Source organism: Anas platyrhynchos, chromosome 1 (assembly GCF_047663525.1).
Source record: "Anas platyrhynchos isolate ZD024472 breed Pekin duck chromosome 1, IASCAAS_PekinDuck_T2T, whole genome shotgun sequence".
NCBI classification, from domain to species: Eukaryota; Metazoa; Chordata; class Aves; order Anseriformes; family Anatidae; genus Anas; species Anas platyrhynchos.
Genome location: NC_092587.1, coordinates 134,827,807 through 134,843,314, shown reverse-complemented (window position 1 = coordinate 134,843,314; position 15,508 = coordinate 134,827,807).

Below are 15,508 nucleotides of genomic sequence, written 5' to 3'. Positions count from 1 at the left end.
ATCTTTGAAATTGTGTCCCCATGGTGACCAGGAAGGTGTTGAACAGTGTTTGAGTCACACATTAGATGGAAAATAGTATTTGAAACACAAATATGTCTAAGAAAACAAACCTAAAAATATGTACAATTCTTCCTTAACTGTTTTTATGACACTTCTGTAAAATATTATTTTGTCAACCAATGTGTCATCTTGTTGGAGTTTTCTGATACTCTCTGGACAGTGGAGGCATATCTCTTTGCAAATACCATGGATTTTTAGGGGTCTATATCTCTACATTTTATCAGCCCAGAGTATGGCTCAATACAACATAAAAGCCTGGGTTAACATTGTAAATAACTCCTGGGAAACTTCCACACTTTGTTGGTCTTCCTCTAATAGTCCTAATATTTGTTAAATAAATTTATTGGTTAACCATAGGAGGAAGAGATCATTAATGATCTGCTGATCACTGCTAAGCATAACTATTATAAATGAATTATTTTATTAAAAAATGTATATATATACATTGTGCCAGGTATTTTTATGGATGTCAGTGAATATGAACAATACAAATGTAGTGTTAAACCTTCTTTGTATAGTTTCCATACAATGGGTAGTTTACTTGCTCCATTCATAGAATTATTTTAGACTCATTCTTAGAATCAAGCACATCATTTCTATGGCTATCTGTCAGACTAAAAACAAAACCAGAAACAAAAAGCAAAATTATCCATGTTCTCCATAATTCTTAATTAATTAACAATTAATAAATAATAGTGTTTCTTTACAAGATACATTCTTTACAATGCAGATAATTAATAAATAATACTAATAATAAAAACCCAAAAATAACAATAACTAAAACTTTCCCTGGTGTAAAGAATTCATGTTTTGCATTGAATCAATATTCAATGTATTCCTAGTCTGTTTTGTGTTCATGAAATTATAACAGAATCATAGAATATCCTGAGTTGGAAGAGACCCACAAGAATCATTGAGTCCAGCTCCTGGGTGAATACAAGATCATCCAAAAATCAAATCATATGAGAGCATTGTCCAAACACATCTTGAACTCTAGCAGGCTAGCTGTTGTAACCACATTTTTATTTTATCATTTTATTTATTTATTTATTTATTTTTGCTAAATTGCAAAATAGAACTTAATCCACTGGATTCTCCCAATTGTCCATTGTTCTGCATTGTCACTTCATAGTCAGGTTCTCTGACAATAAGAGGGCTAAATAATTGTGCTCTAAAGCTATGCATACTTAGGCTATGTTAATAGTTTCCCAGATTACCCAATGGGTAAATACCATCACACTGGTGAACAAACTAATCTGTGCTGGCAGGGCAATGTCAACATAAACCATGCAATAATTATTAATTATTTAGATACAAGACCTTGATGTATACTAGAGAACATATGCAGTGATTATTGCATTTGACAATGGACATTCTTCTGCCACTGACTCATGATATTTTCATAGAATCATAAAATATCCTGAGTTGGAAGGGACCATCAAGTCCAACTCCTGGCACTGCACAGGTCTGCCCAAAAGTTTAGACCATGTGACTAAGCACAGTCCAATCTCTTTTTAAATTCAGACAGGCTTGGTGCAGTGACCACACCCCTGGGGAGCCTGTTCCAGTGTGCAACCACCCTCTCAGTGAAGAACCTCTTCTTGATGTCCAGCCTAAACCTCCCCTGCCTCAGCTTAACACCATTCCCGTGGGTCCTATCACTGGTGTTTGCAGAGAATAGGTCACCTGACTCTCCACTCCCCCTCGTGAGGAAGTTGTAGACTGCGATGAGGTTCCCCCTCAGCCTCCTTTTCGCCAGGCTGAACAGGCCCAGTGCCCTCAGATGCTCCTCATACATTGTCTCCTCTAGACCCTTCCCCATCTTTGTCGCCCTCCTCTGGACACTCTCCAACAGTTTAATGTCCTTCCTGTACTGTGGTGCCCAGAACTGCACACAGTACTCGAGGTGAGGCAGGACCAGCGCAGAGCAGAACGGGACAATCACCTCCCTCGACTGACTAGTGATGCTGTGCTTGATGCATCCCAGGATACAGTTGGCCTTCCTGGCTGCCAGGGCACACTGCTGGTTCATATTCAACTTGCTGTCAACCACAGCCCCCGGATCTCTCTCTGCGGGGCTGCTCTCCAGTGTCTCATCGCCCAGTCTGTACATATAGTCAGGGCTGTCTCATCCCAGGTGCAGGACCTGACACTTGCCTTTGTTAAACATGTAGCTGGTGATCGCCCAGCTCTCACAATTTTAAGTTGTGAGACATGAAATAGGACAGAACACTAAAGATCCTGTGTGTTCTTTGATAGATTTTTTTTTCCCCATGTGTTTGATACTTACTTTCAAATAAGTTATTATCTGTCAAAGCCTAGCAAGTTCTTTCGTCTGTCATTCTCTGGTTTTGGCAGCTCGATTTTGATCTGGATTTTTCACTCATGCATCTTAGTTTCCATGAATAGAAAATATTGCAGTGGCATGAAAGTGGATGAAAGGAGACACTTTCATCCCATCAGATTTCCTGTATATTCCTGTCAATGTACCAGCTCTTCTGAGGAAGCTCATAGCCTTAAATCAAGACTCTGAAAAATATTGTCTTAATAAGAGAAGCCATGAATTGTAGCCGGACTGATAGAAAACAGAATGTATTCATCACTGAGATTTTAGAAAACTGGTTTTTTGTTTGTTTGTTTATTTGTTTGTTTGTTTTTTAAATCTCAGTATTAATTTAATTTTAGATATATCTGATCCTGACATGCATTTAAACATATCTTGTTGGCAGAATCCATATTTTCCATTCAATTGGCCCAGAATAATAGAAAACAGAGGTGAGGGGCTTTCTTTGGGAACTGTGAGTTGCACATTTGAAGTTTTTTTTTTTTTTTTTTAATTATTATTATTATTATTTCTTTAATGCAAAGTCCATAAAATCCCAGGAAATTAATTTCAGCACCTAACTAACTCTGACAGAAGAAAGTTTTGTTTCTTCCTTCTTTCTTTTTATTTCTCTTTTCAAAAATTCAGTTTTCATAGGATTTCTCTGAAGAATGAGAGGGATTTTATTTTTGAAAAAAAACCTCCGTTGTCTCAATTTTCCATTGCATTAAAATGGTACTTTGTAATACAAATTTTAAATATATATATATATATATTTTCTGGTTCCTTCAATTATCTGACATTAATAAAATAACAGAATGGTAACAACACAAATGCTAGTTTTATCATTTAGCCCTCTCTGATTGTAATCAATATGGACTACAGCTCTCTTGTCCATATGGACAAGGAAGAATGGACAGATATTATATGTTTTGTTCTCAATAAGGTAGTTTAAAAAATGTATCTCCCTTGTTCCTTACTCAGAGCGGAGTTATGTGATTATATGCTCTGAGTCAGACTAGTAAACTGAATTCAGACTGTCCTTCATTTTTATTAAATTATAGCAATTTTAATCAGAAGACAAATGTTTATTCAAGAAATCTGTTAGAATCTAAGGGGATCATCCATGCTGACTTCTTGAAAAAATGTGTTTGTTTTTTTTTAAAGTACTCAAGTACTAATTCTTGCATTGTGTGAACTTGTAGCAAAAGTTCCATGCTCATCTCTAAGATAAAGTGCATTATATTGTTCAAGCATATAAATATAGCAGAATATAAGTATAAACTTATATTTTATATATAAGTATAAACTTATAATATATAAGTATAAACTTATAAACAGAGTCATAATAAAACACAAAAATAGATAAAAACAGTGGAAAATCCCCTTGAAAAGCATAGACCCAAACAAAGAAAATTGGTAGCTCACATACTGAAGGTATTGTAACCAGTTTTGCAAACACAGAAAATGACAGCTTCTTTCTTTCTTCACAAAAATTATTTCATCTCTGAAGTATTATAATCTGCCTCCTTCCTATACAGCAAGTCTGCCTCTGGTCTTACATTTCTTGGAGGAAGTTGATTCTCTTGACATGTCTTTTTAACAGATGATTACAATCAAAGTCCCAAGTAGTTCAATAGCTGTTTTCAGAGAAAGCTTAATCTAATAACTTCTTATTAAATCCTTAGTTCCTTAGGAGTGCCTTTGAAGGATACTCAAGGTAAATCATTTCATTTTGGAACTCAGCTGCTGGTTACCCTCATCTTTCCTAATGAAAATTTATTTCAACCCAATACTAGATTCACTACTTGTTACATTTGGTTGTTTTCTGAACAGAAGAATTTGTGTGCTCATTAGACTCCCAGTAGAGACTACATGACCTGAAACAAATTACTTTACTTCTTTCATAAATCGAAAGATTAACTCTTTTCTGCTTAAATATCACCTTTTAAAATAGGAAAATATTTGACTAAATATGCTGCAGTTGGTTTGCACTTAAGTGAACTATGGAAAGGGCATTTTCATACAACAAATATATACTTATGAAGACCTCTTAAAACTTCTAATTTTAAGAAAAAAAAATAATTGATTAGGCAAAGTTTCTTATTTAATACATCAAATCTCCTTTACTTAAAGCATAACATTTTAAGGTTTCCAGGACAAAATAGCTCTCTAGGAGCTAGGAAGAGTACTCGAAGGAAGAGTTCATACCTGTAGCAATAAATTCATAATCAAAATACATGGACAGACCAAGAATGAGAAAATGAGATCATAATCATAAGAAAGCATTCCTTCATAAATGAAATGATGACTTGATGAAGTCCCAGGGATGATGAGATACCTTGTTTCAGATCTTTTAGGAAATCTTAAAATTCTAAGAACTGCGTTTAATTTTTTAAATTGAATATATTTATTATACACACCTGTATGTGTAAGTTTCATGCATGTTTTCATTTTCACCCTGGAAGAAGTGTGGTTTGTCAGGAAGTTAGGACTAAGCAGCTTTAAGTGTCACACATTAGCTATGTCCAGCTGGCCCCTCAGGACAGGAACAAGGTGTAGTGGGTTTACTTGGCAAGATTTTGGTAGCAGGGGACCATAGGAGTGGTTTCTGTGAGAAGGATCTAGAAGCTGCCCCATGTTTTGTAAGGGCCCCACTGCTGACCAGAGACGAGCCAATAAGTGATGTTGTTTTGCGCCTCTGTGAGAGCATATTTAAGACAGGGAAAAAAAATGCTGTGCCTCACAGCAGCTGGGAGAATGTGAGGAGTGAGGAACAGCCTTGCAGGTGCCAAGGTCAGTGCAGAAGGAGGGGGAGAGGTGCTCCAGGCGCCGGAGCAGAAGTCCCCTGCGGCCTGTGATGAGGACCATGGTGAAGCAGGATGTCCCCCTGCAGCCCATGGAGTACCACAGTGGAGCAGGGTTCCACGCTGCAGCCCATGGAGCTCCACGGTGGTGCAGGTGGCCCTGCACCGACAGAGGCTGCTGCCTGTGAAAGACCCCTGCCGGAGCAGATTCTGGGCCGGACCTGTAGCCCGTGGAGAGGAGACCACGCAGGAGCAGGTGACGTGGCAGGAGCTGCTGCCCGTGGGGGACCCAGGTTGGAGCGGTTTTCTCCTGAGGGATGGACCCTGTGGTACGGACCCATATCTGGAGCAGTTCTGGAAGAGCTGCTGCCTGTGGGAAGCCCACGCTGGATCAGTTCATCAAGGACTGCATCCTGTGGGTGGGACCCCACAGCACAGCGGACGAGAGTGACTGAGAAGGAGCGGCACAGAAGAAGCACCGTAGACTGACCATAATCCCCATTCCCCCATTCCCTTGTGCCGTTCGGGGGGAAGACGCGGAAGAGGGTGGATGGGGGGGAAGGTGCTTTTGGTTTCTTTCCTTTTTTTCTCACTTCTGTAGCTTGTTAGTAATAAGCAATAAATCTTACTATCTCCCTATGCCGAGTCTGTTTTGCCTGTTTCAATAATTATTGCGTGATCTTCTCGTCCTTATCTCAACCTTTGAACCCTTTTCATCATATTTTCTCCCCATTCCCCTTTGAGGAGGGGGAGTGAGAGAGTGGCTGTGGTGGAGCTCGGCTGCCCACTTGAGCAGGACCACGACACAAGGAAGTTCTAATATTTTCAGAATGGCCCAAGGTGAGACCGTGTAGCTCTGATGTCAAATGGCAGCTCCCATTTGTGGCTCCTAGTGAGCCAATGCAGAGCTGTGACCCATCTCAGACCCAGCCATGTTTCTGGGGCTTCTCCCAACCAACTTTGGAGGGACCCCTTCCTTGCAGCACGTCCTCCATATACCATGCCTAAAGCTGTGGGCTTTCAAATATTGGTGCTGTCTTGCAACCACTGACTTTGAAACTGACAACTTCTCCAGTGACCTTGAGAAAGAGGCACCAGTTACTCTCAGAATTCTTAAATTTTCTTATGAGAAGTTTGCTCAAAAAATTGCATTTCCATTAAGATTTCATTCCATTTTATTTTTTAAAATAACCAACCCACTAAAAAACAAGCAAACTAACAAACAGAAAAAAAAATAATAAAATAAAACCAGCAAAGACACAAACAAAATAAAATTAAATAAAAACTTGATGCAAACCTCCTAATCAGCTGGATAAAGAGACATGGTCAGAGATGGGAACTGGATATGAAGTTCTGAGTTCCAAGTAAGTGCTTTAGATATAACAATGCTATTTTCTTTTGATGGATGTTAAACAAACAGAAAATTACCAAAACCTGTTGAGGCACTGACAGATGATACTGACCATCTCCACTCTTCCAGTCCTCCCTCTTACAAGCCCTTGGCTTTATGCAAACATCTCTTTCCCTACTTTGACTTAGTGAAGTATTGGGGAAAAAAATAATTAGCAGAACGAAATTCTGGTTTCATGGCAAATGATCTTTCAATTAGAGGTGATAGTCTAATGTACAGGTAGGATATTATACATAGCTGTGTTTCTCATTTCATTGTTTATATAGGTAAGCTGGTTGCACAGGGAAAGGACGTTATGTGCATCAGCAGAGAGGTCCTCTTCACAGCTGCGGGCATCCTCTCCATCCTCTCAGCAGGCATTGTGACTGCCACTTCACATCAAGTGTTGATCACACTGTAGATCACTGGAACAAGTGTCTCTAGATAAATCCACTCTCCAGGAGAAGAAAGTGACATTATATATGATGCACAAATGTAAATGTGACAAAAAAAAAAAAAAAAAAGGACAGTAATAAGTATTTTAGAGCCAAGAAAGTTCCGGAGAACAACTGTTAGACACTTTCTTTGCAAAACACTTAAACACTTCTTGTGTTTGACTGTTTATCTTATTTTTTTTATTTATTTTTTTTAGCATATTTATCATCCTCCTATTTAAATACTTTGATGACCTTTAATCATGATGGTATTTTTAGACAGATTGAATGTTTTAGACAGATTGAAGTTTATGATACTTGTAAACAAGCCATCATTTTTGATCCAAAATGCAATCAAAAAGAAAAACAGATCAAACAGATCAATTAAGTTTACTTTTAAGCTATCTTTTCCCCTGAGGTTCATCATTTTAAATATATGAAAAGAAATTTAGCAATTTCTTATGAACTTTGCAAGAAATGTAGAAAGGTACACTAACATTTTAAAACATAGATTTTGTAAAAGATCCAGCTATGTCTTTGAGGAAAAAGATTATGCTATTAATCCTAAATTCTGCTTAACTATACCAAGTAGGTTGTATTTGATCTTTTATCACTGTAGCAATCATTAACATAACTAATGTTTGCTATGTAGCCACAGCTGCAGAGACAGACAAAATTTGCCAATAATTTGTACATCTTCTTGTGTATTTAAATTAACATGCTGCGATTTGTGCTACCATGCTGCCAGTCAAGATTCTCAGTTTTAATCAAGCTCATGTATCCCTGAATGAAGAGCTAAGCATGCTGGCATGGCCTACACTGTCTATCAGGACCAGCACCTTATGGGCACTGAACTGATAGGAGCTGTGGTGGTTTTACTTGGGTGGGTGGCCAAGCTCAGCCTCAGCCACTATCTCATTCCCTCTCCTCAAAGAGAAAGGGATAAAGGGAAAAATACGATGCAAAGGGCTCAAGGGTTGAGATAGTGTTAATATGTTTTTCTGGAAAAGAAAGGAAGGAAGGAAGGAAGGAAGGAAGGAAGGAAGGAAGGAAGGAAGGAAGGAAGGAAGGAAGGAAGGAAGGAAGGAAGGAAGGAAGGAAGGAAGGAAGGAAGGAAGGAAGGAAGGAAGGAAGGAAGAAGCCCTACTGACCAAGATTAATTGGTAGTGTTTACTCTTTTCTCAAACCAGAAACCTATGATCAAGTATATTCCTGACTTGCTGAATAATAGAATAACAGTTTGCATTAAGACTTAACAGTATGCTTTATGTACTAATAAAGCATGTTTTCTGACACATTTGTCAAACTGAATCTGAATTACAACTCCAACCTGCAGGCACAGAGAGAGTGAATCCTCTTTCAAAACTGATGTGCAGAAGCTGTGGGTTTGATTTGTTTTCTGAGAGGAGACAATAAAAAACCTGCTGATATGAGTTACAAAATGGGAGAAATCTCCAGAAATTCATTATTTAGGCATTTACCACAGAAAGCCTTAAAGTAACAAAGACGCATTAGGAAAAGAGAGAAAAACTTTGCTAATCTATTAAATCGGGGGAAAATACATAAAGAAACATAAGAAAGGAGTGCAATATGAATAAATAAATAAATAGCATTAATGTTTAACATAATATTTGGGGAAGACACTTAAAAAAATCATTTACTTTATTTTCATGAACTTGAATAGCTAAAGGAACATATTTGTTTCTCATATCATTCGCATATGACCACCTCTAAATTTATTTGTTCCGTTTACATGAAAATCACAGCTTCCAAACCTTCTTCATAGCTGCCAGTGTTGCATTCACAATTGATCTTAGTGAGCTAATGGTGGCAGACAATTTAAGAGCTTGTGAGCAGCAATGACTTTGCAAGTGACATGGAACTGGGAGAAGTGGTTAATATGCCAGGAGATCATGCTGCCACCCACAGAGACCAGGACAGGTTGGAGAAATGGGCTGACATGCACTTCAAGAAGGACAAAAATGACAAATGCAAAGTCCCACACCTCAAGAGAAACAATCCCAGGAACCAAGCTAGTGCCACCCAGCTGGAAAACAGCTTGGCAGAAAAAGATCCAGGGGCCCTGGCGGACACTAAGTTGAACGTGAGAAACCAATGTGTCCTTGCCAAAGAAATCTAATTGCAAACTGAGTTTCATTAAGAGGACTGTCACCAAGAGGTTAAGGAAGGATTTGTCTGAACATCAGGAGGCTTTTCTTTATTGTTCACTGAGCAATACTACTGTACAGGTAGCCCAGAGAGGTTGTAGAGCTTCCCTCCTTGGACAACTTCAAAAGCTACCTGGACCTGGTCTAGAGCAAACTACTGTAGGTGTTCCTATATTGTGGTTTAGCTTCAGTAGGCAGCTCAGCACAACACAGCTGCTCGCTCACTGTCCCTAGATGGAAAGGTGGGGAGAATCAGAAAAGTAAAAGCACAAGAACTGATGGGTTGAAATACAGTTTACTAGGCAAAGCAAAAACCATGTGTGTAAGCAAAACCAAACAAGGGATTCATTCACTACTTCCTATTGACAGGCTGGTGTTCAGACACTTCCAGGAAAGCAGGGTTCGTCACATGTAACAGTTTCTTAGGAAGACAAACACTATGACTCCGAACATCCCCTTCTTCCTTCTTCTTTACTCCAACTTTTGTCACTGACCTTGATGTTATATGGAATGGAACATCTCTTTGGCCAGTCTGGGTCAGCTGTCCTAGCTGTGTCTACTCCCAGCTTCTTGTGCACCTCCAGTCTCCTCACCGGCAGGGCAGCATAAGCAAAAATAGTCCTTGTTTTTGTGCAAGCACTGCTCTGGAACAACTAAAACATCATTGTATTATCACTAGAATTTTCATCAAAAATACAAAACACAACATTGTTAGCCACAATGAAGAAAATAAACTCTGTCCCACACAAAACCATGACACCCTGGTTGAGCAGGTGATTTCCAGAGGTCTCTTCCAACTTCAACTATTCTGTGACTTTTAATTCTATTGTATTCACTCCTGCTGAAGCAAGAAGACACAACAGACATGGTGCCTTGAATCTGGGTTCTAATTGCCTTCTGAGGTTGAGCTTGATATGATCCTGTTCATAGTCCTTGATTGGACTGTTGGAAGGAGGATGCAGAAATGTCACCTTTAAGAGCCTTAGCCCTTAAGTAAGTAGGGAGCAGATGTAAATAAAACCTCTTGACAGTTTAATACTTTTACTGGCAACACTTTCCATATTTTTAAAACTCAGTGAATCCATAATAGCAGTGATTTACTACTTATCTGCTATTAAAACATTTGCTCACAAAAGCCTTTTGTATTTCTATTTCTTGATAAGCAAATAAAAATCTTCAACAGAACAGAATACATGGCTGTGCTAAGATAATTTAATTAGCCTCTTTCTCTGTCCCCTTTTTGGTGCCATTAACTTTCTTAGACTTTTTTTTTATATGTATATATATATATAATTATTATTATTGTTATTATTCAATTCATTTGCTGCCTTTTTTTTTTTTCTCCTTCTAAACACATGGCATGATTTCCAACTGAGTTGTATGTTAAGTTTTACCTCAGTTTATATTTACTTGTCTTAAATATTTCTAAATAAATTATTTTTATTCTTTTTCGTTGTTGTTTCCTCTTTTTAGTTTGTGTTGGACTCTAATGTTTCTAGTAGGCTGAACATCATTGTGGCTTTCTGTCATGATGCAAAGTGAATGTGCCAAACCTTGGGAAATGTTAATGTTGTAGTCTCACCATCCTCTGCTTAAGCAGGATGGCAGGATACCATCAGTTGGGGCTGTGATGCTTGCATCCTGCTTAAACAGATAGCCATCAGTAACAACATGATGGATGCTCCAGTCACAATGACTGCATCCAACTAAAAATGGATTTGGGGAAACAAGATGATGAATAGCTGAAGGCTAATTTGAGAAAGGACACACACCCCTCCCCATAGTGCTGGCCAAATTTGGCAGAAAGTCTTTCTCAAGACACACTTGACAAAACTAACATCTGCATGAAAGTATGGCCATAAGTCAATCATCTTATCTCATAAACAGTGAGCAACCCAAGAACCCTTTGAGCTCTCCTGACATGACAGTGGGCTGCACACCAGGACTTCCCCTTGGGCAGGGTCACCTCTCAAGATTACTTCTGCAGAGTGAAAGGACCCTTATTGCTACAGATAGTTGGTAAGTAGATCAGGAAATAACAGTATGCTAACATTCTGTAATGGTGCTTTGTGATCTCACTTTATAAACTTTGCTACCTAGCATACATGTTTCACATGATATATATAATCTTTTAGACATAAACCATTGAACAAATCTGGGACTAGGACTGGATTCAGTCACACCTAGGCTCTTTACTTCTTCGGCTCAAGGACTTTAGAAAGCAAGGGTGTCCACTTTGATTTATGATTCAATGGAAGGGTCTTATTGATGTAAAGTTGCCTAACCCAGATATGCAGCCTCTATGTAGTATATAATGTCTTTCATTTACTGTCTTTGAGAAGTATACAGCATCTTTTATATAATGTGTAATTAAGTGTATCTTCTGATCAGGTGTACCTTACCATCATCTTTATTAAGTCACATAAGCTTTGTTAAATTATTCCTTTATATCCATAAAACATATTGATGCTTCTCTCTCTTCTGAGTGAAGTGCATATCATTTCCACCTGTGACAGCAAGTGCTGTTTCATTGGCAGCTGTTGCAGAAAACAAGATGTCTTGGCTCACCAAGACATCTTACTGCTAATTTTAATAACTCATGTGAAATGATACGAAAATTAGAAAAGCAGAATGCCCTAAAATATTACATGCTGCAGTATATTACTATTTAAAAGGTAAATCATAGAATATTCTGAGTTGGAAGAGACCCACAAGGATCGTCAAGTCCAACTCCTAAGGTGGCTGAGCCATTTTACACAGACATAGATCTTGCATTTCTATAATTTATTTTTCACATCTTTAACACAGTCCTTTTCATGAATATCCCATCCCTTTCTGTTTTAAAGATTTCCTGAAAACTCCATTTAGCTTCCACAAAAAATGAGATTTGTATACTCAGTTCCTTACTCATATATTTCATATTCTTTCATTTTGTTATCCACGTCACGAGATCTGTTTAAGAACATTGCATACTTCTCTTGGACCGTAACAATCCCTGTATTTGTCTTTCATTAGGTGTTCTCTGTATCCTTTATTTTGCTCTCAACTTAAACAGATTCACTGATGGAGGAACATATTGAGGATCTTGCATGTATTTCCAGTTTCTAGCTCACACCACCACTCCTAGTTCATAATTTCTCTTGTCACGTGCAAGTGTTTTTTTTTTTTTTTTTTAAATACAGTTCTACTTGTAGATGTTTTGTGACTTTCCATTAATCATCCTCCCTCTTTCTCCATTTTCTTCCTATACATGGCAATTATTTCATTTGTCTACATTTATCCCCTTAGTCCTGTAAAAATGTTTTTGTTTCTTCTTCCAGATCTAATACATGTAATCTTTCATTTGTATTTCCCTTCTAATAATTACATTATTTGAGACATTGCTACACAGTAAGTAATATTAAATTATGCATTAAAGGAATACTTTAATAGTGCAGATTTGAGACACCTCATGTATATACATGGATATATTTTTAAGGAATACAGCTTGATACTGAGTCAGAAAAGCTCAGGATCAATGATTTTTCTGACAACACAATGTTTACAGCTGTCATAGATTATACTGTACCATACCCAGCTTCCTGTCCTTTGCCCCATGTTTTGTTATGTACCCTGTGGTACATAACATTGATACACTCTGGATGTGATCTGGGTAGTTGTCCTTGGGAAGAGGGCTATGTGGGTACTGATGGCTATGAGTGAGAAGGGAGAAAAGAGAAAGGAGACTTCTCTTACTAAGAGATATGAGACCTGGGACTCTCTAATAGGATTGCCATGCCATGCTGATGACAAACTAGAACAGGTTTCTTTGGATACATCTCTCTTTCCATTATTCTCCACTTCGTCCTCAAAGTTGCTTCATCAGCAGAGAACAGAGTTCCTCGCTATCATACCATCATTAGTGTTTGAATGTTGCAATTTCTATTTTTAGCCAGTGTCACAAAGAAGATGTTGTCATAATCACACCTCCCCTCTCCCCCCTCCCCCTGCCCCATTCAGTTCCTGCTCCCCCTGCTTTTTTTTTTTTTTTTTTTTTTTTTTTTGTTTGTTTATTTGTTTTTTCCCCACAGCTCTTTCCTGATTGGCATGATGGAAACAGCCTTAGTACCCATTTGCTGCTTGTAACAGCAAATGTTACAACAAATGTAAACAAGCAGCAGAAATGGGCAATATGAATAGATGTTGATGAGTGCCCTAGACTGAACTTTCTAACTCTCAAGGAGAAACCTGACACAGTTGGTATTAGCTAGGTTGCATGTTTTGATAACACCTGAATTAAACAAAAGATGCATGCCCTGAATCCTCCAGTTAACAAACAGATATGAAACAGCACCACAGGAGGTTGATTACATATTTTGCTGCTGCACATGGACTATTTAGTTTAGGAAAATGAGGTACTTAGGGACTCAGAAAGAAGAACTGGCGCTAAAACTATGGGTTCCGAAAAATAAATGAGCTCGGTAAGTTGTGGGTGCAGGAAGATGAAGGTGAAGATCCCAGCTGGAGAAAAGATCTTGGAAGTGGAACAAGTGTGTGGAGTGGGAGGAGGATGGAAACAAATGCTAGAGGGTGTCCAGAGACCTTGTCCAGTAATGCATAAGACTAGTAGCTACGAGCAGCTGTACACCATTAATATATTTCTCCTGACCTTGCAATTATCTCCCTGCTGGAAAGAGAATGCAAGACCTAGAATACAATATGTTTTCTGTGGGTGAGCAGGCAGGCATGAGTAGAACAAGTGAATGTTTTAGAATCAAGTAAGTTAAAATCATAGAATCATAGAATCCTTTAAGTTGGAAGGTGTGGTGGTTTTACTCAGGTGGGCAGCCAAGCTCCACCACAACCACTCTCTCACTCCCCTTCTCCTCAAAGAGGAAGGGGGAGAAAGTACAACACAGAGAACTTGGGGTTTGAGATGAGAAAGGTTTAATTAAAGGGAAAGAGAATGGGGAGGAAAAGAGAAACAAAAGAAACAATAAGTCCGCACGGAAGCACAGAGAGAGGGAAAAAAAAAAAATCTCTACTTCCCATCAATGAGCGATGTTCGGCCATGTCTTGGGAAGCAGGGCCTCAAAACGCGTAGTGGTTGTTCAAGAGGAACAGCCCCCTCCCCATGAGAGCCCCCCTTTTTATTGCTGAGTGTGACATCAGGTGTTATGGAATATCCCTATGGTTGGTTTAGGTCAGCTGCCCTGGCAATGTCCCCTCCCCATCACTTGCCCACCACTTGCTGGCTCTTGGGGGCTTGGAAAGAGTCCTGATGCTGTGCCAGCACTACACAGCAATAGACACAACACTGGAGTGATATCAGTGCTGTTCCAGCTACGAGTGCAGAGTACAGCACTGTGTGGACTGCTGCAGGGGAAAGGTGACTCCAGCTCAGACAGACCCAACACAGAAGGGATGTTAAAGGTCATGTAATTCCAACCCCCCTGCCATGGGCAGGGACACCTTCCACTAGATCAGGTTGCTCAAAACACCTTCTAAGCTGTCCTTCAACACTTCCAGGGCTAGGCCATTCACATCTTCTCTGGGCAACCTGTTCCAGTACCTCACCACCCTCAGAGTAAATAATTTCTTCCTCATATCTAATCTAAACCTACCCTATTTTAGTTTAAAACTATTACTCCTTGTCCTATCACTATACTCCCTCTCCAGATTTCCTGCAGGCTCCCTTTAGGTACTGGAAGACTGGTCTCCAGTACCTAAAGGTCTCCCTGGAGCCTTCTTTTCTCTAGAGCGAACAACCCCAACTATCTCAGCCTGTCTTCATAGGGGAGGTGTTTCAGCCCCTTGATCATCTTCCTGGCCCTCCTCTGGACTTGTTCTAGTATGTCCATGCCCTTCTTGTTCTGGGAGCCCCAGAGCTGAACACAGTAGTTCATGTGGCGTTTCACGAGAGCATAGCAGAGGGGGACAATCACCTCCCTTGACCTGCTGGCCACACTTTTGAGGCAGCCCAGGATATGGTTGACTGCAAGCATATATTGACGGCTCATGTTGAGCATCCTGTCAAGAAACACCCCCAGGTGCTTATTCTCAGAGCAGCTCTCAATCCATTCTCCACCCATTCTGTATTTGTCCTTGGGATTTCCCCATCCTGGGTGCAGGACCTTACATTTGATCTTGGACTTCATGAGGTTTGCACAGGCCCTAAATCTCTAATTTTGGTTCGAAAATAGACCATAGTATCTAAAGCCACCACCATAGGTCTTTAACTCTGCTTTGACCATGACAAGGGGTAAGAGACACTGCCCTTACATCTGGTCTCATTAATTCTATCCATTGTAAGAGATCTGTAAACCAGGAGACAATCAAGCAGTTTA